Source organism: Lithobates pipiens, unplaced genomic scaffold (genome assembly GCF_037356315.1).
Source record: "Lithobates pipiens isolate NorthernLeopardFrog02 unplaced genomic scaffold, aLitPip1_a1.2 Scaffold_28, whole genome shotgun sequence".
NCBI classification, from domain to species: Eukaryota; Metazoa; Chordata; class Amphibia; order Anura; family Ranidae; genus Lithobates; species Lithobates pipiens.
In genome coordinates this window covers 186,860,359-186,886,425 of record NW_027507789.1, presented here as the reverse complement: position 1 = coordinate 186,886,425, position 26,067 = coordinate 186,860,359, and the positions used below count along the sequence as shown (strand labels likewise).

The 26,067-nt window shown below is 42.3% G+C and overlaps 1 protein-coding gene across 5 annotated transcripts in view; it reads left to right on the top strand.

Moving 5' to 3' along the window:
* The window catches only part of TANC2 (tetratricopeptide repeat, ankyrin repeat and coiled-coil containing 2), a 703,225-nt gene that overhangs the window by 213,476 nt on the left and 463,682 nt on the right, over positions 1-26,067 (top strand). For all 5 annotated transcript variants that reach the window (XM_077460125.1, XM_077460129.1, XM_077460128.1 and 2 more), the window contains exon 2: positions 7,373-7,438. The gene's annotated coding sequence lies outside the window, so the exon portion shown is untranslated. The remainder of the gene's footprint in view (positions 1-7,372; positions 7,439-26,067) is intronic.

The following is a 26,067-nucleotide window of genomic DNA, read 5'->3' as shown; positions in this document are numbered from 1 at the left end:
CATTGAAATTGCATAGTTTGAGCCATGTTATTCTGAATATGAATGGAATTTTCTTAGTCTAAAGGGAAAGGGATCGGTGCCTTTGCCTTACAATGGACAGAACACGTATCAATAATGTTGTCTTAAACAAATAGTGAATAAGTAGTCCCTGAGCAGATGTAGGAAGGAGTGATCGGAAAAAGACCCATCTGTCTTCAGCGCAATCCATGCTTTATGTACCAGAACAGAGCTGATGGCTCACATTGGCGTCTGGAGTGATGTGCTTATTTGCAGCTTGCCCATATGGTGAATAAAAGTTTGTTCCGAAGGAGAGTGATGTCACTTGCTCCCGAAGAACTAGATTCTACAATAACATCAACCCAAAGACAATCCTCTTGTGTAGTTTAACTTGCGTTTTGCATCTCCGTGTTGACTTCTGTTGAATAATATGCAAGTTGAGGATTTAAAGGATAAAAGATACACAAATTGTTGTACTTGTTAATATAAAGTCAGTTATAGAAAGTGCTGTTCTATTTTTCTGTAGTTGTGTAGCCCCAGACTGTGGCTCCTTGCAGAATTATTCATTCATATCAACGGTTAATCAAACCTTTTACCTGGTTTGTCAATGTAATCAATCTTTCTATTAATACACATCTTTTCTTTTAGGGAAGCTGCAATGAAACATTTTTTTTTAATTAACCTCAAATACGCAACTCTACATGAGGCTATTCACTAAACGAATGTATTTTTTTTAAATACCTCAGGACAGGTTGCATTAGGGAGCCAATTGGATTAGTCTCGACTTCTTAGCAGCCAAGGAACATGCACTCCCAGGGTCCTTTTGGCAGCGATTGAAGATGTTTAATAAAGGTGCATTAGCCAACAGCCTTGTGAGATATGCTCAGCAGTATCCAATGTTTGCAAGTAAGGATGAGCTCTGGCGTGTTCGCACACCCCACGTGCAGAGCACGCCAGGAAGTCGGCACTGCGCTGCGCTAATCAGGCAGTGAGACATTTCTCGATTTCTGCAGCCGCGCATCAGGACAATGTCTCGCTGCCTGTGATTAGCGCAGCACAGTGCTGACTTCCTGGCGGGCTCTGCACGTGGGGTTTGCGAACATGCTGTAGCTCATCCTGATTTGCAAGCATATCAATCTTGGCTTGGCCATATCAAGCATTGCTGGCAGCAAACGGATTATGAAGTGGTTAACCCCTAAGTGATAACAAGTAGGTCCTTGTTATCCCACACGTTTCATTATTGTGTAGCCAATGAAGTTATGGCAGCCATTTTCCGTTGGTGTGGCTGGTCTCCGGATGGCAGCCATGTTTGTGTAGCCAATGATGTCACAGCGGCCATTTCTCCTTAGTCTAGACGCTAGAGACGGCCAGAACCTCGTGGAGATGCCAGAGCTCCTCCTCTTCCTCTTCCTCCCCTATGCTTCTCTTCCTCCCTTATACCTCTCTTCCTGTCCCAGGTTATATGAAATGGACGCTGACATTGGTGTTGCTGGGTCCGAATTGTGGTGCTCCTCCATTTGGTAGGGTGAGTCTTTGGGGGTTCTTGTGCATCTCCCTCTCTGCTGATAGGTGCCCTGGCCATTGGGGTGTCCCTTAGTGGTGCCAAAGTTTCTTTTTACTACAGGGTCTTCTTCCTTATGGAGCCTCAGGGTCACATCTCACCCACTGATCCCCTCTTGAAGGTGGCAGGTCCCTCGGAACCCCAGCTTCCCATGGTTGCTCTGACTGAGGTCCTTGAGTCATTAGTATGCCGGGTGGAAGTAGTGCGTTGACAAAGACCTGGGAGGAAGTGTCCCCTGCTCAGTCTGTCTGGACTGATTCTGAGCCTGATGCCGCCACAGACGTGGCCCGTCCAGGGGGGTTTAATATCTTGCCCCCCCCCCCCGACCCGTCCGAAAGTGAGGATGATTCCTCTGCAGTCTCAGTAGCAAGTGAAAAAGAGCTGGTGGACACACTTGTTACCGCCGTGCGGGAGATGGGTGATGTGTCTGAAAGGGGGCACAGATTTAGCTGTGTCCTTTGGTACACATAAGTCGCCTCGCACACCTAGGATGTTTCCTTATCTGCCTTATTTTGCTAGGTTTACCTATAAGGAATGGGAACAACCAAAATGACCCTTTGTGGTCCCCAAACATTTCTCAATTCGCTTCCCCTTTGAAGAATCACTTTTAAGAAAGTGGACTACCCCACCAGTGGTGGACACTCCTGTTTCCAGGTTGAATAAAGCAACCATGATCCCAGTAGAGGCATTTTTAAGGACCCGGATGATGGGAAAACAGAGGCTGTGACACGTAGCATGTTTACTATGACTGGGTCGGCATTGCATCCAGTCCTGGCCTCTGCCCTTGTGTCGCAGACCCTAACTGAATGGGCCAAGCTTTTGCGCCAAGGTCTGGGTAGTGAGCAGGTTCCTGCTGCTTATGTTGATTTACCAGACCAGTTGGTCCATGGGCTACAGTATATTTGTTATGCAGCCATGGATGCGGCTCCTGTGCTGTCCAAGCTTTCTATTTCAGCGGTGGCGATTAGACTGTGCTGTGGCTTAATAATTGGTTTAGCAGACCAAGCCTCTAAAAAAGATCTCATTGATCTGCCCTTTCAAGGCAACCACCTGTTTGGGGCTACCCTGGATGACATCATTAAGGGTGTCACAGGGAGAAAGAGAGTACCTTCCAGCCTCAATCTAGGAAAGGCATGGAGCCTCGTTGCAGACAGGGGCCTTCCTTCTCAGCCCATAAGAAATTCTTCCGGGCTCCCGTGATGGCAGATAAAGGAAACCTCTCAAAGGAGATTTCTCAAGTCTTCCCCAGGAAGTTCCAGGCAATCTTGGTTTGGTAAGCCTAGAGCAGGCTTCTTCGGATACATTGACAAGACTCCTTCAGCATGAAGGTCTGCCCTCACCCATGGCTGGGGTGGGGGGACATTTTCGCTGGCTTCCTGATTCATGGACCTCCTTCGTGAGCATCAAGGGGGTCCACGAATTGAACCTTTTGGGGGTATCAAAGAAGGGGGACACATTTTGTCCACTTTGGGGGTCTCTGTGTCTCCTTGTGTGGGTATAATTCCTGTAAAGGTTCTGGTGAGATTCAAACTTTCTAAAGTCCCCTCTAGCCCTGTCCAGGAAATTGGGCTACCTGGGTCTGACTCTGGAGTGAATGCTGACCAGGTTAGTCGTTTTTCTTCTCAAACGTCGGCCCTTTAGAAGGTTCAGTTCAATGGGAAGTAACTGAGGCTCGTGGCAATCTCGCAAGCTCCTCTGGTAGTCGCCGCAATCATTCTAGTGTTACTGTGGGGCCTATGCCTTTCTCTTCTGCGGTGCTTACGAAGGACCAATGGCAAAAGTCTTCTAGTGGTCGTAAATGTCCCTTGGAAGCTACCTCTAAAAGAGGACCAGTTGTACCAAGAGCTGAGCCTCTATCAGCTTTACAGTAACTGTTTTTAATGTGAAAATTTTTTTGCATTTTTTCAGACTTATTTATGATTGGACTTTTATGATTAATAGCAATATTTTCACGCCGATGCATTTGGTTATTATAGGTCAATTTTTTCATATCGTATTTTGTTTCCAAAAAAATATTTTTCTGCACGTATACTTAGCCATAGTTCTAACGGGTAGGTATTATTAGTGTTTAATTTTCAGCGCCCCTCATTACAAATTTTTTTTCACATTTATCTAGAAGGTTTTTCTAGCATGAGGGTCAGCAGCTGTCACTATCTTTTTGCTTAAAGGTTTATATTAGCACTAAGGTAATTTTTAACAGCACTTGATTGTATCACAAATTAGATATTTTGGCGCAAAGTTTTAAATAATTTTTTTAACTGTTTGTTTTTAATGGCTTAGTCATTGAAAGCCAGGTACTGAGAGATAGAGGTCTGTCAGGACCAGTGATCCCTACTATGGTGAAGGCGAAAGTGTACATCTTGGTGTGAGTCGATTGGTGTTCATCCTCGATCCTTTTCTGTGGCTCGGATCTTAGCTTTTCTTCAACAGGGCATTGAGCAGAAGTTGGCTTTGAGCACCATCAAGGGCCAGGTGTCTGCCTTGGCAGTCTTCTTTCAGCAGCCCCTAGCCACTTACTCTTTCATTTGTACCTTCATTCAAGGAGTCCGGTATGTTGCTCCACCTGTACGGGTTTCTTTTGCCGCCATGGGATTTAAACTTGGTGCTATTGGTGCTCCAGAAACCTTAATTCGAGAATATGCTGGAGATTCCCTTACCTACGCTGTCCCATCGAGTCCTTCCAGAGGTAAGACTCAATTTTTTTGGGTTACACAAGGACCAAGGAAAGGGCTGGCCACTTCTTCGGCTCCCATTTCCAGATGGATCAGACAGACTGTGACTTAGGCCTATTCTATTAAGGGTCGGGTTTTTCCTTTCCCTGTCACGGTGCATTCTACTCGGGTGTTTAGTACTTCTTGGGCCTTCCGTTATCAAGTGTCATTGCATACCTTTACCAAATTATATAAAGTAGATATTTTGTCATCTGCGGATGCTTTTTTTGGCCGCAAGGTTTTGCAGGCTGCTGTTTAAGAGGGGGGGGTTCCCTCATAAGGGGTGTTTTTTTTTTCTTTAAACTTTTTTTATTTCAGATGGGGCTCCTGTGTCCTGGTATGGGCTCTTGTGATTAGCCTTGGGTTATTTTGCCCACCCCTCATTTTTCTTTGGCACTGCTTTTGGATGTCCCAATCATCAAGATTATGGAGGCGCTGTGTCCGTCAATGAATGGAAGAGAAAATTGAATTTTTGTACTCTGTAAAATGAATTTCTCTTAGACAGCACCCACCCCTCCTATGGAGTTTTTTGATGCTTCTATTACTGCTTGCTACTAAACTGAATACCTAGAGCAGGGAGGAGGTTATATACTGGCTGAGGACAGCCCATGGGGGCGTAGCCAGGTGTTTTTTTGTTCTGCCTAGTCCTACTCCTGCAGAGGCAATATAACCCAATGGTCAAGATTAAGGAGGTGCTGTGTCCATCAATGAACTCAGAGAAATGGATTTTACGGTGAGTACAAAAATCCCATTTTCTCATTAGAAAAGGGGAGGAAGAACTGAAACTACCCAAGAGTGGATGTGCAACCAAAACGTCCAAGGATACACGTCTGGCCTGTAGTACTTTCAATGTTTTACACTTTTTAGAGTTGGCTGCTTTGTGTGGCACAGAATTCTGTAAAGCTTATTTCCAAACTCGTGAAATGTCTATTTATTAAAATACCATGAATTTGTCTGGAAAAATCATATACTGTGTGATTTATGCTGAGCATGGTGTTTTGATTATTTTTGTAAAACTATTTAACTAGTGAGGCTGGAATGTAAGAAGGAAGTAAACAGACCATTACAAGTCTTTGTGGTTCATTGCATACTGGATTATGAATAAAGTTTAGATTTCATCCAGACAGCCTCTTAATTTTATAAATGTTTTTTACTTTTCCTCATAATGGGTGGTTTTCTGGGCCTGGGCAAATTCTCCAAAAATTTAGAACTAGTGACGTGGCTTCAATCCCACAATAACATTCTTTGGAACTTGTGTAAGTTTTTATAAACGTTATACAATTGAAGCAGCCACATAAGTAGATTTTCAATCAAATTTTTATTCCGTACAAAATTGCACACATGTAATGAGGCATGCCAACAACAAGTTACAGCATTATGCATAGGTGTGAAAGGGCACTTTTGTGTGTTTTTTAGTTTATTTGCACCATGAGAAAGAGATTTATTTCTTATTTTCCTCTTTTCTTTGTATAATGACTGAACAAAAACCCAATGTAAACTACACATGAACACACATTTAAAGCCGTAGTAAACGCTCTTAGGTGAACTTGCACCTACAGGTAAGCTTACAATTAGGCTTACCTGTAGGTATAAGGAATATTTTCTAAATGTGCACTGTTTAGGAGATATTCACATAGACCAGCCTTTCTCAACCTTTTCAACACAGAGGAACCCTTCAAATAGTTCTGTAGTCTCGGGGAACCCCTGCTAAAAATTTTAAATTGACAACTCATGATACATTAGTGTAATGGTCAGTGGGAAGAATGGTCCTTACACTTGTGGTCATTGGGAAGAATTACCTCCTTACAGATAGCTAAAAAGATAAATGGTGTTGGTTGAAACTTATCCGAGAGGCAGAAATGGCCCAATGCTGACGGAACCCCTAACAACCTCTGGAGGAACCCTAGGCTTCCACGGAACCCTGGTTGAGAATCCCTGACAAAGACAATAGCTGGTCATGTTACCCTCATATGTGCAGTAATGCTCTGCATTCAGGACACACAGAATGCTGTGGAACTCCTGCGCGCATGTGCTGGGGCTCCTGCTCGTATGTGCAGGAGTGAAGTCATCGTGGCCCTCGGCTATTCAAACATCCCAAGCTAGTGAACCCGGAAGGAAGAGCGGGTTATAGGCTTCAGGCACAATTGGCATTTAGCCTCGCTGTTTAGCTGTGGCTTAAAGGTGTTGTAAAGGTTTGTTTTTTATTTTCAAAATGGGTTCCTTTAAGCTAGTACATTGTTAGTTCACTTACCTTTTCCTTTGATTTCCCTTCTAAATGTTTTTTTTTCCCTTTTTTTTTTCTTTGTCTGAATTTCTCACTTCCTGTTCCTCCTCAGTAAGCTGTTCTGGCTGACTAGACACTGCTCGGATGATGGTGTAAAGTTTACTGAGGAGAAACGGGAAGTGAGAAATTCAGACAAAGAAAAAAAACATTTAGAAGGGAAATCAAAGGAAAAGGTAAGTGAACCAACAATGCACTAGCTTAAAGGAACCTATTTAGAAAATAAAAAACAAAGCTTTACAACCCCTTTAAGAGTACAAATGCATCATCCATCCACCCTGCGACAGCCTGTCAAGCTCCACGAGCAGTAGTATTCTAATGTGCATTCAGGTATCTTCATAGCTTTAACGATCCACATAATCTTCTGTACAGTGTAGAGTTTTTGCTGTGCTTGCACAACCAGGTGGAAGTTGGTTGTGAATTGCAATGTACTACAGGTTTATTTTAGCTCCAGATGTTTTCTTTTTCTGTGTCTGTTGTTTACGATAGTTGCACTTCACTTTTTCCTATGTTTTGTCTCAAACCAAGAAGAGGACAGCGTAGAGAATGATCCGACGCACGTTGAGTAACATGCTGAGGTGGTAGCAGTTTGCAGACATTTGTGTGTGTCACGTTTAGTATTCCGCCTTTCTGAGATGGCGTGGAAAGAAAAACCTGTGAAATCCCATGTCTGCAAGAATTCATGGCCTTGCTGAGAATTTGCATTAAATGGGACCCATTGTTTTCTGATGAAAATTATTCAAAACAGGTGTAGGGAACAGAGAGGGAGGGGACGGAGTACCAGAAAATCAACATTTCTCTTCTCATTTTTGTCTTTGGCAGGATTTCAGCTGTGTATGGAGGGAGCTGCAGAGTCCCACAGATACCGCCTGGATAGTTCTTCACAAGGTAGGCCCTGCCACAGGCATCTGCTTTTGCTTTGGATGTTAAAACTGGATTAGGGCATTTTTCTATAGTAATTGTCATGGTGCACATGCCAGAAAAAAATCCTGTGACAGTAGTTCAGGTGTTTGGCATACAGTGTTTATATGTCATTTTTAATTTAAATCCAGAGACTTGAAAGGTAAGCTGCCTGGTGAGCTGCTGTCAGTCGCAGCTGAAGCTTCTATTTAGCACTGGTGCCTGCCGTTGCATTTAGGCAGTGCTAGTTGCATGGCAAGTACATCATTGTGCAAAATGCTGCATTGGTGCTCTGCCCTGCAAATATCACAACATCTAGGAGCTGGCAGCCTCTAGTGCTGAATGGGAGCCTTGGCTGGAACAGGTACAGTAGTAAACGCCCCTGTTAAAATGTCAGGTTTATGTGATGTAAAAAAACGAGACAAAGATAAATCCTTTCAGAACCTTTTCCACATTTTTAAAGGAGAAGTCCAGCCTTAACTCTTGGCTGGGCTTCTCCTATGGATCACAGGAGTGCAATTCTTTTTGCACTCCTGTGACCCGTTTTCAACAGAGAGCTACTGAAGTCTGCTCTATGCTGACGTCACTGAAATCGGTCCAGGCACCGCATCATCATGACAATGAAGCCTGGATCCGTCAGTTGCTTGGACTGATGCCAGTCTCGGCCTCTTGGCAAGCTGTGGAGAGCCGGAGACTGCTGTGGACAGCTCGGTGCTCCAGTGAGTGCGTGGGGGGCAGAGCGGAGAGAGAGAACCACGCAATCGGCGGTGTTAGATTGCTTGGTTCTCAGTGCAGAAGCGTCGGACAGATTCACCCACCTAGGTAAGTATGATTATGGAAAAAAAAAAAACTTTACTTCTCTTTTTAATGTGACCTATAAACTGTCCAACTCAATTGAAAAACAAACTGAAATCTTTTAGGGAGGCAAAGTAAAAATATACTTAAATATAGTTGCACAAGTCTCCCAAAAGCATGTGGGAAAATGTGTTGTGGTCTGATGAAACCAAGCATGACATTTTTGGCCATAATTCCGAAAGATATGTTTGACACAAAAAGAACATCATACCCACAGTGAAGCATGGTGATGGCAGCATCATGCTTTAGGGCTAATTTTCTTCAGCTGGAACAGGGGCCTTAGGCAAGGTAGAGGGAATTATGGACAGTTCAAAATACCAGTCAATATTGGCACAAAACCTTCAGGTTCACCTACTAGAAAGCTGACTATGAAGAGGAACTTCATCTTTCAGCGTGACAACGACCCAAAGCATACATCCAAATCAACAAAGGAATGACTTCACCAGAAGAGGATTAAAGTTCTGGAATGGCCCAGCCAGAGCTCAGACCTGAACCCGACTGAAAATCTGTGGGGTGATTTGAAGAGGGCTGTGCACAGGAAATGCCCTCGCAATCTGACAGATTTGGAGTGTTTTTGGAAAGAGTGGGCAAATATTGCCATGCTGTTAAGATGTGCCATGCTGATAGACACATACCCAAAAAGACTGAGTGCTGTAATAAAATCAAAGTTGCTTCGACAAAGTATTCGTTTAAAGGTCTGCACATGTATGCAACCATATTATTTATTTATTTTTTTATTTTTACATTCCTCCACCTAATATATTTCGGTTTGTTGTTCAGTTGAGTTGTACAGTTCTTTTAGAGCTTACATTAAAGGTGGAAAAAGTTCTGAGATGATTTATCTTTGTCTCATTTTCTTACATCACAAAAACCTGACATTTTAACGGGTGTGTAGACCTTTTATATCCACTGTACATCTGAAGGGCCGTCCTTTTAAAGCCAGTCACTATCTGATATTAAGGGGAAGGGTTGTGGAGGGATTTAAAATTGATTGCACATCTGACACTGCTGTAATTAAAGCACTGACAGTGCTTTAATTACATCTATGCAGTGTTTGAGGCCAATTTACAATCACCACAGACTGACCCCTCCTTATTTAGGCTTTAGGTGCGTTTTTTTAAGCTGCTTTTTTCCTCTCAGAAGCCGTGGCTTTTCAGAGGAGCTGGGCAAACGCTCAGTGTGTATGAGGTCTCATGGTTGTCCATTGCTTCAAACAAAGATTATGAGATCTGTCCAATGTCATCTCATGGCTTTTGTATGAATACAAATACTACACACATGAAATACCGCCACCTAGTGTGTCAACACTGCGCCAGCACCCAACCTCCCCCCCAGCTGCCACTTAAATAAATATCAATCAAATAATTGGAAGGTGAATATAACCTCACACCTACACCGTGTTCAATCACTATCACCTTGTGGCGCTAAAGTGGGTAAGATCACTCTCTCCGTAGTACCTACAAAACTATATAATGGAGGTGTACAGAGTAGGCTATCCCACCCTTATTAACTACACCTCAAAATAGAGGGTGTAAGAAAAAAATCAACAAATCAGGTGTATATATGCAGTATCAAGTGACCTGATTCATTCGATCAATCTAAGTGCAAAAAATGAACAAATAATTACATATCCTTTCAAAATATGTGCATATCCCTCAGAAAAGCAATATATTGAAAAAGAGAAAAATATTATAAAAGTGTGCAAAAAGTGTATACCCGCTCCACATGTGTTTATAACATCCAGAAAAAACAGGTCATTTTTTAAGTGAAACAACACAATTTCTTAGCACATAAACGAACGAAAAAAACGTCCTCAAATAAAAGTGTCCTACAGCAAAGCATCGGGTAGTGAAAAAAAAAAAAAAAAAAGTCAGCAAATCCTTCTCATGTGTGCCTTCTTATCAGTGTCCCCAATCGATGAAAAGACTCCTTCACCACACCACCAGTGACCCCCTATGGATGGAGCACTCACCAGACGGGTTGCCTAGCACTCTCGCACCAGGCTCAACAGGCGTTTTAAATTGCTCAATTAGGAATCACAGAAATCCAACACAGAGTATCCAGAGAGTATTAGTTCCTTTTTGTAGAATCCAATATAGTTATCTCCCAAGGTTCCTCAAAAAGAAAAGCAGAGGCTTCCCATGGTGTAGTACTATAAAATAACTTTAATGGCACACTAAAAAATCACTCAGTAATGCACTCACATGTAAAAAACTTTGTAAACAGCACTTCAAATTCACTGCAATGCTTCACATCAGCAAAACTTCACTTTAAGGCATTGGTGGTTACAGTGGATACTGGTCGCAGTTAGAGGTGTCAGTGATATTTCTCACCCTTCCTTTTGCTGTATGGTACCCTACAGCCAGACCTTCAATGACACTCTCTCTCTCCAATCAATCCTGTTCCTCGTATGAGAGGCACACACACTCCCGCCTTGTTTGCAGAGTTTGATTCAATCAATGGTTGCCAGATAGCCGTGGCTATCTGGCAACCATTGATTGATCCACTGTAACCACCAATGCCTTAAAGTGAAGTTTTGCTGATGTGAAGCATTGCAGTGAATTTGAAGTGCTGTTTACAAAGTTTTTTACATGTGAGTGCATTACTGAGTGATTTTTTAGTGTGCCATTAAAGTTATTTTATAGTATTACACCATGGGAAGCCTCTGCTTTTCTTTTTGAGGAACCTTGGGAGATAACTATATTGGATTCTACAAAAAGGAACTAATACTCTCTGGATACTCTGTGTTGGATTTCTGTGATTCCTAATTGAGCAATTTAAAACGCCTGTTGAGCCTGGTGCGAGAGTGCTAGGCAACCCGTCTGGTGAGTGCTCCATCCATAGGGGGTCACTGGTGGTGTGGTGAAGGAGTCTTTTCATCGATTGGGGACACTGATAAGAAGGCACACATGAGAAGGATTTGCTGACTTTTTTTTTTTTTTTTTCACTACCCGATGCTTTGCTGTAGGACACTTTTATTTGAGGACGTTTTTTTCGTTCGTTTATGTGCTAAGAAATTGTGTTGTTTCACTTAAAAAATGACCTGTTTTTTCTGGATGTTATAAACACATGTGGAGCGGGTATACACTTTTTGCACACTTTTATAATATTTTTCTCTTTTTCAATATATTGCTTTTCTGAGGGATATGCACATATTTTGAAAGGATATGTAATTATTTGTTCATTTTTTGCACTTAGATTGATCGAATGAATCAGGTCACTTGATACTGCATATATACACCTGATTTGTTGATTTTTTTCTTACACCCTCTATTTTGAGGTGTAGTTAATAAGGGTGGGATAGCCTACTCTGTACACCTCCATTATATAGTTTTGTAGGTACTACGGAGAGAGTGATCTTACCCACTTTAGCGCCACAAGGTGATAGTGATTGAACACGGTGTAGGTGTGAGGTTATATTCACCTTCCAATTCTTTTGTATGAATAGTTTATTTTTTTTATCAGTTTTCTCTGTCATGGCATGATAATCTACTGCATGTAGTTTGGCTCGTATAAAGTGTGAGGCTTCAAGATGCATGAAAGTCCTTTCGGTGTAAAGAGTACCCGCCTGTAGAATCGTATTCTACTATAGTGAATTAGTGAATCGGAGACCTGCGGCACCCCCTACTGCCCCCCCCACTCTGCGCTGTCAGCCAGTTGATCGGGTCCCCCGCACTACCCATCCCCCCATGGGCGGGGGTGGTCGGTCATCCAGCCCCGCCCTCACCCCATCTAGATTGTGGCGGATTGCAGCTTCCATCGGGTCTTCTCCTCCTCCTGCATCACAGCGGTTTACGCTGTGCATCTCCTCCCTCCTCCTAGGCGTCCAGTCAGATTGCCTGTCCTTTTAGCCAATTGGGGGATGGCTCTCAGGACCCAATTATTGATTGTTCGGGAGGAGGACCCGTTTGACACTAGCAAATATTCATTCGCTATTGTAGCACATCTTGGTGGGCTTGGTTTGCAGTGCTCTGCACCCCAAGCCCACCCTATCTGGAAACCTACTAGAGCCTCTGGTTCTAATCCCGTGCAGTTAAAAAAAAAACATCCCCCCACATTGGAATCCATGCATCCAGTGTCTTGAATGCGGGCCGGACGCAGGTATGGGGGGCAGCGCCCATGCTCCCTTAAAGAACGAGCTTCCCCTAATCCAACTCATCCCCCAACTGTGTACATTACAACAGCTAGCGCTGACAGGCACATGCCCTTTGGACAAAAATCAGACACTTGGTTGGCCCACAATTGGATCATGTGTACGAGGCTTTACTTTTATTAATACTTGCATGTAATGGTGAACATCATAGAAATACAACTTAACATTTTTATGATTTGTAATGTAACCCGTTTCATCCTTATACAGTACTCATAATGTTGTGCTTTAAACCATTGCCTTTGACTATTTAAACTTATTTTTTTTTTTTTTTTTTTTTACTTAATTCCTAGTCATACCAACTTGTATTACGAAATGAAATTACAGTTCACAGTTGCAGAATGGTTCAAAACTTGTACCCCCTGCTTCAGTCTGGATATGGATCCATAGACCTACCATCCAGGCTCAAATCTGGTCCAGTCCTTTATGCACAGGATGGCCTTCTGCAATATAGAAGTTGGCCACTGGAGTGCAGTACTACCAATATCTTCCAAAAAGTCTATGTATATGTCTGTGTCCTTCTATAATTACCCCTGTTATGCACCACATCATCCGCTGCCATAACAGTGGCATCTGATGTCGTACATAATGTGAACCCTGTCGGCCAAACACACCCCACCCTGCCTACTCCTATTGGTGCATCCATCCCATAAAAGGGGATGGTCAGCCAAGCAGCAACTGAGGGGCCTTCACCTGCCAGAACCCACCATCAACCCCCGGGAAAGATGACCTCCAGCAAGACTTGGCTCATGTGATTGTAGAAATTAATAAGGACCAGTATATATCTAAATGGTGCCGCGGCCGCAGCACATCACACAGTCCTGTATGCAAAATAACAATGTGAATAACTGCAATACGTTCATTTAAAATATAGACTGCAGGTAGCCTTCAACTCATGCATTATTTCTACCAATCTAGGATGAAATAAATGTGTGATATTCCCTTGGAAAGGATCTATCTTTATTCATCATTTGCCACCCCACTTTAAACAACCAACCCCTCAATACAAGGAAAGCGATCATTTGCCACTCTCCTGTCACAGTTGTTCATGTAGTGCATGCATGGCAGGATTTACAATACTGTCATTGTACAGGGCCAATACCTCTCATATTTTGATTCATTGCTTTGCCAGGAGAGATCAGCTGTGGAGATACACTCCATGCACCTGTTTAAATAGTGGGGTGCAGTGTCTATCAATCTGTAAAACCCATGGGGGCATCGTTCTCCACATATTTACAAAATGGCGAATATACGCAGAAATTACGTGAAATATACTGCCTCATTCAGACTGGGGCTTAGTCCCCAGAATATGAATCAAGCAGTTTTCTTATTGTAAGTCTTTCTTCTCAAAATTCCCTCTTTTTGGTATTTTCATAAACTATATCTAATGCCACAAAACTGATGAGATTTCATATCATAGTTGCGCGCTATCCCCACATGCCTGCTAGTTGGTGTAGACCAGTGATTCTCAACCAGGGCTCCGTGGATCCCTAGGGTTCCTCCAGAGGTTGCTAGGAGTTCCTTCAGCATTGGGCAATTTCTGCCTCTCAGATAAGTTCCCACTGACACCATTGATCTTTCTAACTAGCTGTAAGGAGGTAATTCTTTCCAATGACCACAAGTGTAAGGACCATTCTTCCCACTGACCATCACCCTAATGTTTTATGAGTTGTAGATTTCTAATTTTTAGCAGGGGTTCCCTGAGACCAGAGAACTATTTCAAGGGTTCCTCTGCGTTGAAAAGGTTGAGAAAGGCTGGTGTAGACAGTTGTCCATTCTCTATGGTTATGGTCATGGTCAAATCCTATGACATAGGGGTCTCTTTAGTTTCCCAACATAGAAAGCCCTGTACAACAAAGAGGAGCCTTCTAGTTTCAGTCCACAAATAGCTTTATTTTGAAGGTCATTATACAAAAATATAATTTTCTAGCTTTTTTATAAACCAGAATTTCAGTGGAAGAGATCCCTAAACGTTTTATAGGACTATGAACATTCGTAAACAAATATATATGTAAATTATACTTGAAATGAATCTTTAGTGTATGTATTTGTCTCTGGAAAGTAATGATACACAGTGGGATTGATTTATTAAAGGAATAGAATGTTCAAATAGCATATTAAATGAAGTGAAGTTGTTCATTTTGAATACCCGGTGATGTGCAAGGAAAACTAAGGACGTTTGCTTTCACACTGGACATATGAAGGGAACGCCGCTTCACCTTATTCAGTAGGACCAAATCTCCTCCATCATTATTCCTAGCTCTGTTTCCAGCTCTGGAATCAATCTTCTCCTGCTATAACAGTACGTTTTTTGCTTACAATGGTGCTTTCGCCATAGTGTAGACATCGCATTATTTGACATCCACAAAAACATAAAGAAGAACATCGAGAAACAAGTGGAAGACATTGAATGTACATTACACTCGGCAGAACAGGCAGATTGACAATTGTAAAAGGCACTTGTTTACAAGGTAAACTACTGAAAACTTCTATCTGCGTGGATCACAGGTTGGTGCCATCAAGTTCAAAAGAGTTGTTACTTGTTGTCTCCTTACAGCTTTTAAGGAGCTCCATGAAACATAGTACACATTTTGTATCAGCTGGGAGGGCAGGGGCGACCATTGCCTTTATTAAAATATTAAATAAAATAAAAAAAATCTAAGCTGTTTTTATTATTGACCGTGTGGCACGTCATCTAAAGTCCCAATGGGCAAAACTCTGTGTTTGTAAAAAAAAAAAAAAAAAAAAAAAAAAAAGCTATTAGCAGTGTTTAGGAGGATTTCTGCTGGAGATACGCTCCAAAAAACTCTACAAAAACAATTATTTTTTTTGTGCTCCTAGACGCTAATGAGCTATGGCCTAAAGTAGTGTGCATGGAGCCTTAAAAGAAGTTCAGCCTGAGCTCGTTTGGCTGGACTTCTGTGGATCACAGGAGTGCAGTTTGTTCTCCACTCCTGTGACCTGTTTTCAGCAGAGAGCGGGCTGAAGTCCGCTGTCTGCTGATGTCACGGATGTCAGTCCAAGCAACGTGTCGTCATGACAAAGTCTGGATCCGCCACGTGTCCGGACTGACACCTGTCTCAACATCTCAGTGAGCCTGAGCTGGCCACCCCCTAAACAGCTCAGCGCTCCAGTGAGCGAGGAGGGGGCAGAGCAGACATTTGTGACTGACAGTCTACAGCTCTCTGCTCACTGAGCTCTGAAAACTGAGCAATTTGGCGGTGTTCAATCGTTTGGTTCTCAGTGCAGAGGCGTCGGGGGGACAGATGCAGCATCGGACCAATGCTGCATCCACTTAGGTAAGTATAAAACTGCAAAAAAAAAAATCCTTTACTTCTTCTCTTTTTAAGGTAGCCCCAGGTGATTGTGTGATTTCCGTACATCCTGGGTGTACAACACATTAGTCTGGCTACCAAGATCAACACTCCGTGTAGCTCCGTGAAAACACTACAAATTGTTTGACCTGCACCTCTAGACAGAGTTTCCTACATTAAAGCAGATGATCTAAAGGTAAAAATTGAAAATAGGCAAGTTTTTTATTATTGCAAAAGAGACCTGCAGTATCTCTTCTGCAATAAAATACACTTGCCTGGCTATTTGCAATCCCCTCTAGAATATACACTGAGCTGCACATGCTCGGATCAGTTTACATTCTGGCACACTTCCTGTGTGTTGGGACGACTGCACTCCTGCGTTTGTGTGGAAGTGGTGTCATCCTATGCCTACCAATCAAGATGGCCAGAGACTGGCACCTGGATGAAGCCGAGGAGAAGATGCCGGTGAGAGACCTTTGAATCATTGTGGAATAGGTGAGTATTTGTGCCTTTTTATAGTACTTCCTTAAAATAATAAAAGGGTTAAAAAAAAAAAAAGGAACTGACGCAAACATGTTAATGTTTTCTGTAAGTCTGTGAAAAAAGCTTGTCTGCAGAAGCATGCTCTCTAAATCCAGCCCTTTGTGAACCAAAAGCCTGTGTCATTGCCATGCAAACTAATATGATACGGAGGCGCACTTCTGCTTTGTGCAGTTTACAAAGCTTTTTAATTGTCAATGTTGGAAAGTAGCGGTCATTTATCATCTTGTCTATAGTAAGTCAATATGTTCCTCAGGCAGGTTGCAGGGTAGCCTGTGATTGGCTAACCTTTAATTACATATTCATAATTTAGCACTGTAAAGTAATATATGTCACCTCTTTTATTATGCAATACCATTAGTTTTCCTGTGGTTAAATCTGCTGTTTCTTAGTTTGATCTTCATCGCCAACACTTGACAATTTTTCAAATCCTTGCCTTGTGCAAGAACTGAGTGTACAATCTTCTATTACTAAAAGAAGGGATTAATAAATACAACCGGAGGCAGATAATTTCTTTCTACTGTAGATCAAAATGTGGGAGGGGGGGGGGGGTTATAGCCTTCTTCTTTTTTTTTTTTTTTTTTTTTTTTTTTTTTTTTTTTGTGATTTTTACTTTTGCACTTAGAAGCTATAGTTTTTTGTGTTTTTTATTCTGGCCATATTATAAGCTGAACCCATTTGACGGAGGTATAGGCAAAAAATAGTTTTTCCCATAGCAGTATTACATTTCAGTTGTCAGTTTGCCAGTTTACAATTGGACACTAGCCATAGACATGCAGAGGTCTCCATTAATGACTCATGGGGTACAACCAATGCTTCTTTGTAGAGCCAAATTCTTATGTAACTCCGCAAACAGAATAAAGTGGTGCATACATTGTAACAGGGACGTGCGGTGAGGTCAGTGGCTGGTGAGGCACTGGCTAGTATCAGACCCAGATACACACAGGTTACATACATCACGATCATTAGAGCGAGAGAAATAATTCTAGCACTAGACCTCCTCTGTAACTCTAAACATGTAACCTGTAAAAAAAAATGTAAAGTGTCACATATGGAGAATTAGAAGTGCTGAAGTTTGGCGCCATTCCACAAGTGTGCGCAATTTTAAAGACATGTTGGGTATCTGTTTACTCGGCGTAACATTCTCTTTCACATTATACAAAAAAAGTTGGCTAACGTTAGTGTTTTTTTTTTTTTTTTTTTTTTTTTTTTTTATAATAACATATAGCATATAAATATGATTTAGCTTGACGGTACATTTTCAACAGAAGCAGTTTCTCCCTCTTAACTGTGTGAGAAAAACATGGGCTTGTGGGTAAATCTTATACACATAAACAAATGTTTTTTCCTTGTAGTTAATACCAGTAGGGCTGGGCTGGAAGGGAGCATTTAGACACATTCCCCTTCTATAACACTCCAGTGAGAGGCGTGCCTCCACTGCGGCATTTTTATTGGACAGCTGGGACCAATGGTACTTTACCATTGGTCCAAGACTCCAATCTGTTCATTGAGCTCAGTGCCTCTGACAAGAGGCACTGTGAGGTCATCCTCTGTCTGTTTGTAAACAGAATGTACCAGCTTGTACTTGAAGTGATTGCTCTGTATTTAGCTTCTGACAGGCTGCACAAGGAACCCCGAATCTCTAGAACCGTAGGTCATAGAGCCCCATATTTTTATCAATGGGGAGGTATGACTTGGTCTACATACCCCCCAAATGTCTGTGACCCCAAGTGGCCAAGCTATGACGCTTAAAGCTTTTTTTTTTGATGTGCATGGCAGGTGAGGCCCTGCCTCTCCTGACTGCACGTCCCTGCATTGCACCTTCAAGTTGAAGATCGGCCCAGATGCATAGATTTTCCAAGAATCTGCAGGTGATGATAAATGCCCCCCTCGTGGGTGTTATCACCCTTAGGCCCCTTTCACACTGGGGTGGTTTTCAGGCGCTACAAATCGCAAAAAATAGCGCCTGAAAAAAACGGCCCCTTTCACGCCAGTGTGAAAGCCTGAGGGCTTTCACACTGGAGCGGAGCACTAGCAGGACGGTAAAAAAGGTCCTGCTAGCCACATCTTTGGAGCGGTGAAGGAGCGGTGTATTCACCGCTTCTACCCGTTGAAATCAATGGGACAGCGCTGCTATACCGCCGGCAAAGTGCCGCTGCAGCAGCGCTTTGTGGGCGGTTTTAACCCTTTTTCGGCCGCTAGCGGGGGTTAAAACCACCCCGCTAGCGCCCGCAGACTGCCGCTAAAACGATGGTAAAGCATCGCTAAAAATAGAGGCGCTTTACCGCCCATGGCCGCACCGCCCCAATGTGAAAGGGGCCTAAGGGTTAATAAGGGGTTAAACAGAGAAACCTTTTAATAAAACTTGTCAGGTTGCTTTAACTGACATCAGTTGTAGCTCCCACTCTACAAGACTCTGGTCTGGCCGCACCTAGAGTATGCCGCCCAGTTCTGGGCTCCAGTCCTCAGGAAGGATGTACTGGAAATGGAGAACCAAGAAGGGAAACAAAGCTAATAAAGGGACTGGAGGATCTTGGTTATGAGGAAAGATTACAAGCACTGAACTTATTCTCTCTGGAGAAGAGACGTTTGAGAGGGGATATGATTTCAATGTACAAATACTGTACTGGTAACCCCCACAATAGGAATAAAACTGTAAGGGCATTTATAGACTCACGGCCATTCATTAAAATTAGGGAAAAAGCGATTTAACCTTAAAGGGTTCTTTGCAGTAAGAGCATTAAGAATGTGTCATTTTCTTTCACAAGCAGTGGTTTAAGCAGGAACCATAGATAATTTCAAAAAACAATTGGGCACCTTAACGACCATAACATACAGGGATATACAACGTAACGTTGACATAAAAGCATACACACACAGGTTGGACTTGATGGACTTGTGTATTTTTTCAACCTTATGAACTGTGTAACTATGATCAAAGTTCATCCCTTTGATCTGCAGATGTATGAAGAGAAAGATACAAAAGTAACAATATGTTACTTTGTATCTTTGTGTAGCAATGTAGAGCTGTGTTTATAAAAGTAGCTCCTGAACTTTTTTGAGCGACATACTTCACCTGATGGTTGCCGCGATTGTAGCCTTACAGTGTACTTGGAGGGGAGTCCCAGAAGCAGGGCAGAGACTAGATGTACTACACATGCCCTGTGTACAAGTGCAATGATGACTGACGCTTTTCTCGTGTGTAGTACGTCCGTAGTCTGAAACTAGTGTAAAAAAAAAAAAAAGTCTGTGTGTGTGTGTATATGTATACGTGTGTGTGTGTGTGTGTGTGTGTGTGTATATATATATATATATATAATTAGAGCTGATACTGATTCAAATTTTTGTGTTCGATTAATCTATTTTTTTTATTTATTTTTTTATCAACTAATTTCGATTAATTATAACACACATAGAGATCCAACAACTTTTAGCTGATCTCTTTGCATTGCAACTCTGCATTAGTTTGTAGTAAATGTGGTATACACTATATACAATCACTTGAAAATTCATGCTTTAACTTCACAGTTCACATAAATACGTTTTAAATTAAAAATGTTGCACTGACTTAACTCATTTTTTTTTTATTTCCACAGAAGCGTGACAATCCCGCCACCTGCGGTTTAACTAACTCTCACCTCATGGCATGGACCCCTGTGCAAACAGGTGGTCATGCAAGCGGGTATCAAAAGGGTTAACACGGACCATAAACTTCTCTAAGGTCTCCTTAGATCTCAGCAAGGACGCCAGGTCATGGGTAGAAAGAAAAGATCTAAGTGCTCACCGCTTAAGTATGAGATTTTATTTTTGTGTTCAAACACAAATTACTCACCTAAAGATGATAAAAACACAGCATGTAAAACCGACAATCGTGTTATTTCTGTAGGGCAGCAGTGGTGACGTCACGCGTAGCTCCTCCCTCGTACGCGTTACGTTCAATCAGATCTTCAACATCACCAGACTCCTCCCCCCTTCCCTTCGTTAGCAAACGGAGGCACTTGGGGAAGGGGGAGGAGTCTAGTGACGTCAATGTCTGTGACGTCAGCGGATTGCTGACGGAACTCCCTGAAGACTCGGAAACCTGCGGAGAGGTGAGTACCGATCAAAAGAAAAAATGAATCAATTAATCGAGGAATTAATCTTTAATTTCCACAGCCTATATATTATATATAATAATATGCATTTCTCTAGTCTGGGAGGTTATAGACTTCCTCCTGGAGTCAAGCATTCTCAGTAATAATCAGCATACTTCACTTCATTTTTAGTTGTGTTCTAGGAAGCTTTTGCAGTCCGTAGTTAATTTTTAATTCCCTTGTTTCTGCAAATGTTTTATATTTACAATTTTTTTTTTTTTTTTGGCTGCTTATTTTCTTCATAGCTTTAATAAATATTTGTGTGGTCATTCCCACTAGACAACAAAAACACAGCCAGCTGCATGAAAGAGTAATTAAAAAAAATTAATTATGTGGGATTATATTGGCTATTGGGCCATTGACATTATTTTTTCCAACGTTCCTCATCAGAACTTAAAAGAATTAGAAATAATTCTTTTTTTCAGTTTCTCTGCTGAGCTCCTTTAATGTTTTTGCAATTCAAATATCAAAATCATGGATTGTGGAATGATGTTTTTTTTTTAAACATGATTTATAATCTGTTGGGGTTGGAGGCTGTGCAGTTCCCTATTGACTTTGTAATATCAATAAGTCTACTGAGTGTTCATACTCAATGTAAAGGGTAATATAGTAGTGGTGGGTAGAAGTCTAAATGAATTACCATCTCCCACTGTGTCTAGTGAAGTAAAACCTTCAAGCAGTGAATGGTCAATCTAGCATGCTAAAGACCTTTTACTTTTCTAGGTTTTGAACAGAGTGGAGAGGGATTATGACACCTGTTAGGTCTATGCCATGATATGGAGATTCATCCTCTCTATTATTCCTGCTTACTCTTATTACCGAGAGTGATGGTGAAAAAAAAAATCCCAAATTCGTAGGTTGTCGCCGGAACAAGAATAGAGGGGAAATTGCCCAATGGGGACACGAGATCTAGTGGCTGGCAGCCAGGGATTCATGCCCCTTGGAGGAATTTCCTCACTTCTGTTTTTGCTGTGTCTGGAAGTGAAGGGAAATCTCCCTGCAACACCGATGGGTTTTGAGAGGCGTTTTTCAACTGTAAAAACAATTCAACTCTGAAAAAAGCTGAAAATGGCTTAAAAATGCAGAAAAACACAGCTATTCAGCTTTTATCAGCGTTTTTGAGCCATAAGCTTTTAAGGGAGTATAGTTTTGCTAAAAAAAAAAAAAAAAAAAAAAGCTAGAAAACTCGACAGCTACGTTGCTACAAAAACTCTGAAAAACTCTACAGCTTTCTACAGCCAACGTTACTGGCTTTTTTTAGAACGTCTAGTGTGCATGAGACCAAATACTTACCTGATGTCCATCTAGATCCAGCGATGTTGCAGGGGTGTCTTGGCTGCCCAGGGCTTCCCTCCCCATTTGCTAAGACAGTAGCGCAGCGCCATTGACTCTCTCTATGGCAGCCACTGCTATCAATCAAAGTCAGTCAGTCAGCCAGTGAGGAGAGAAACGTGGCTGGGCCGCAGGTCTGTGTCTGAATGGACTCACGGAGCTGTGGTTTAGCTTGGGTGCTCCCATCCCCATGGGGGCACTCAACATGAGGGAGGGGCCAGAAGCACCTAAGAGGGGAAATCTGAGCTGCACTGTGCAAAACCACTGCACAGAGCAGGTAAGTATAACATTTTTTTATTTTTTTTTATTTTTTTTAGTGTTAGTATCTCTTTACACCTTGCTCAGAATACATTGGGGTGGCTTTACTAAAGGCAAATAGACTGTGCACTCTGCAAGTGCAGTTGCACTTATTTTCCCCAGAGTTTAGTGAAAGTGGTGAAGCTTTGCTTCATAAAGAATACCCAATCAGGTGCAAGGGAAATAAAAAAAAACAGAAGATCTTCACCACATTCACTAAGCTCTGGGGAAAATGAGTGCAACTCTTGTGGGATGTTTGCAGCGGTCATGACACACCAAAAGTGGCCAAGGGAAAGAAAATTGGCAACAGGGTCATGGGTGGCCAAGGCTCATTGGTGAACATGGCTAGCCAAGTCTGGCCCGTGTAGTGCATTCCAATAAGAGAGCTACTGTAGAAGTGAATGCTGGTTCTGATAGAAAGGTGTTGGAACACAGTGCTTCAGTTTGTTCTGTATGGGGCTGTAGATCGGTCATGGAGCCCACGCTGACCCGTTTCCACAGCCAAAACCCCCTGAAATGGCCACGTGAGCGTCAGAACTGGACCACAGAGCATTGGAAGAATGTGGCCTGGTCTAATGAATGGTTTGAGGAACACAACAAGGAGTTTGAGGTGTTCTCCAGTTATCAGTCCAATTGAGCATCCGTGGTATGTGCTGGAATCCACCTCTCAACTTACAGGACTTAAAGTTCTGTTACTGACTGACGGCTTGATACAACAGCATATCTTCGGAGGTCTAGTGGAGTCCAAATCGCGATTGGGATATTGTGGGTGGTTATATTGTTATGGCTCATTGGTGTATTGTTTTACTCCTCATTTAGGAAAAATAATTATACCTTGAAGAGATCCTATGACAAGCAAACAATTCCCTATGCGAACATTTTGCTTTCACAATTGTAGATTAGTTAGGATTGCACATTTTGGAGGTAATAAAATCCTTATTCCCTGTAGGAAAAACACCTGTTTATGTGAATGAAGTAATTGGGTACCCAGAAACTAAGCTTTTGGTGTTCTTCAGGGATAAATGGAAGAATTAAACTGAAAGCGCTGGTCCCAGTAGCCAATGCAATTCAAGCTAAAATCAGTGTCATATCTGTTTGCTATAGACAGCCTCATTAATTATCTTTTTTCAATCTGATTTACACCAGTACCTGTTGGATGAAGTAGAAAAGGCGTTTTAATGCTTGTGCACTTTTTCTTAACTTTCAGGACATTAGCACTCATGTTGTCACCTTGCCTATGTTTGAAACCATCAGAAGTGTTTTTACATGACATGCTCATTTTTATCATCTACTGTGTGCGTATATATATATATCTATGTGGTTATAATACATTTTAAGTGGTTTGATATACTACATCATAAAGTGGTGTTCTTACACCTTTTAACATGAGAGATTCCTGGATTCATGCTGGGGCAGTCCGTGCTGACTAATGCCGCGTACACACGACCGGACTTTCCGGCAGACTAGGTTTGAGGGGATTAGTCCATCGGACAATCCAATCGTGTGTGGGCTAATCCGACCATTTTTTGGGAAAAAAAATCTGACAGACCTAGAAATAGAACATGTTTCAAATCTGTCCGACGGACTCAAGTCAGACCGACTAAAAATCGGGAAAACTGTTTGTGTGCTAGTCCGACGGACCAAATACAATGCTAGGGCAGCTATTGGCTACTGGCTATTGAACTTACTTGTTTAGTCCCATTTACATCATTGCGTTCAAAACGAATGGACTTTTGACCGGACTTAGTCCGTTCGTGTGTGGCCAAAATCCGTTGGACCTTCGCCGAAAGTCCGTTGGGAGGACCGTCGGACCTAGTCCGTCCAAGTCCGGTCGTGTGTACGCAGCATAAGACTCAGAGGAGACTGGTGTTTGGGCATTAATGACCACCTATAAGCTAGTGATCCATTCTTAAGGGTTAAGAGGCTTGACATACTGTGGTGTTGGTGGAAGACTATAACTCGCCTATAAGTCGAGGATCATTCGCCTATCAGGATTGGGGACTTTCTGGGATTGATGGACTTTTTCACTTCTTTTATGGGCATCTATTTTCTGCATTTTTCTTTTATATACTTTTAGATTGTTGCCCACAATATATGCTAGCTGCTGCCCGTCTATTTTAACCTAAGCGCAGTAAGTTTCTATTTTTTTTTTTTTTGCATATGTATAGGTTGTTAATGAATTATTATCAGTTTATAGGCCTTTTATATATACTTGCTGCTGTGAACACAGGTAAACCTATTGTTTATAAAGGAATGCCGTCCTCAACAATGCAAATGCCATTATTTCCTGATATTAAAGGGGTTGTAAAGGCAGTACTCGCAATCACTGTCAGCCCCTCTGGAAGGATAATCTGTACTATATAGTGTATGTAGTGTAAAAATTATTCTAAATACCTTTTCTCCTCGCTGGTCTGCAGTCACGTGACCATCCACCGGTCTGCTTCCTCCAATGTATGTACTACAGAGGGAGAGGCCAAGCTCTCCCTCTGACATCTACTGAGTGGTCATGTGACCACTGATTGGCGAGGAGAAAGAAGGCATTTAGAAGAATTGTAAAAATGAGGGGCTGGTAGTGTTTGTGAGCGGTAATTTTTATACTGCTCAGAACAGTGCTAGAAGGGGAGGGGCGGCACACACAGGAGCTGACAGGCAGAGAGGGGAGGGGGGAGAGAGCACATAGGAGGACAGAGCAGATCTGTGGCTGATGGAGGCATGTAAACTGACCACGGTGTCAGGGCTCAGCAGCCATGATAAACAGTTGCTCGTTTACAGGGGGGAGAGCAGAACCAGGCAGGTATTTCTGGTGATAAAACGGATGAAATTACACAGCACAAGCACTTTACATTCAGCTTTAAAGCATGAACAGCAGCAACCTGCTTTAATTTGGCCTTATCTTAAGCAGCATGCAAATTTTTTTTCTAATAAAAACATTTTGCTTTATTACTTGATATCCTCACAGGGTCTTTGTGGTTCTCATAGCAATGCAGACAGATTGTGGCTGTCTGGAGGAGCTGGCAGGGTTCTGCCTTAGTACTCATCTCAGGAGACCTCAGACCTGATTCCAGCAAAGAGTTGGCTGTTAAGCCTAGTACACACTGACAGCTTAGATCAAAGCCGCTATACTAACAATCTGATGTTAGTACATTGATCTCCCCTGCTGAGCAATTGTGTTTTGATATGGCACTCTCCCCCCGCCATCGGTCGTGACCCTTTGACAGAAGCCGGCCGCAGTTGGAACCGACCGCTGTACACGCTGGTTACTATTGAACCGGCCGATGTTGGCCGACATTCGGCCTGTGTGTACTAGACACTAGGAGGAGCTATGCAAATGGAAGATTCTTATAGGGTGAGCTGAAAAAAAATAAAAATAAAATCTTTACAAACAAAGTACCCACATAAACTGACACCTCACCTGTCTTGGTATCCACAGCATGACTGTAACAGGACCTGTGCTCTACGGGTGTAGGCATCCCTAGGTGGACTGCATTTGCCTGCAGACCACTAGGTAACAACCACATGTGATGCTGGGCCTTATGCTGGCCATGAATGGATAGGGTTTCAAATGGGATTTTGGAATGAATGAACGTTACCAAACAAAAACCACGCCACACTACACTGTTAGTAATTCATTTGTTTGAGAAAAAAAAAAAAATCTGTCCTCCCTGAATTCCCTTATCATATGAGAAGCTCATAATGGGCACTCACTAAAAGAACTAAAAGTTGGTGATTTCAGCTGGGCATGGCTTATTGTTCACTGGAAGGATTAAGAGTCTCGTGCTGTGATTAGGTGGGCAGGACTGAGCTGAGCTCCATCGCTGCTTCATGCATGAAGGATGTCACCCCATACCATGCAGAACCTTTCAGTGGAAATATGACGTTGCAGTCCCACAACATGGGAAGGATGGTATTGCTACCCGACAATAATTGAGAATCCTACTGGGTCCCCTGTGCTGCTGGATAGCTGAGCCGTTGAAATGTTATTAATGTCTTTGGTTA